This window comes from Lucilia sericata, unplaced genomic scaffold, assembly GCF_015586225.1.
Source record: "Lucilia sericata isolate MDLA Ls3-8-SP2 unplaced genomic scaffold, ASM1558622v1 Contig001342F_arrow, whole genome shotgun sequence".
Lineage (NCBI taxonomy): Eukaryota > Metazoa > Arthropoda > Insecta > Diptera > Calliphoridae > Lucilia > Lucilia sericata.
Window position 1 is genome coordinate 56,557 of NW_023995286.1, and position 793 is coordinate 57,349.

Here is a 793-nt window from a genome sequence, read left to right on the forward strand (position 1 = left end):
CGACCTCCAAGTACGACATTCATGCAATATCCTGCGACCGCAGAATTTATGACGTCTCTAATAATATCGTTCAAAGCTGCCGTATACGAGGACTGATCTAATGGACCCTGCACACGTTCTCCTCGTATATACGAAGTCATGTTTCGTTGGAGTATCCAACTGTGTGATGTTAAAGTTGGGATGACTGCTCCGATGAGGGGCTTAACTGTATTGAACCTAGGTGAAATAATGGACCAATTTTAACCATTTTCAAGATTTCGTCCTTGGTGCAACATAATATCAAAATCGACTAAGTCGACTCAGAAAAGTATTCTTTAGGACCTATATGATTGTGTTAAGTTAAAATATCAATATGTAACAGATGTTAACTTTATTTTTATGTTCAGAAATAGGATAACATATTTTGTAAATAAAGATCTATTATAACGTCCTAAATATGGCGAATCGGGGTTGTCATAGAAATATACTATTATCAGTTTCATGTTCGATCTAGAATATCACTCATTATAGAGCAAAAAACCGAATACATAAGATTTCATGAAACCAATGTATTTTTTGGTCGTTTTTAAAACCAAGTTCGACAATGATCCAATCACTGTCGTAATTGGGTTTGGACAACCCCGAATAACTGTTTTTTTAAGTTTAGGACACAAGATATCTCAAAAACTTGATGTGATTGAGAACTTCTGAGGTCGGACTCCTTTAAAATGAATAGGTTTTTGTGCCTTTGTTGTTTTTAATTTAATCGCTAATCTTCATCCTAAAAACGAACTCTTAAAATAAAACATTGTGC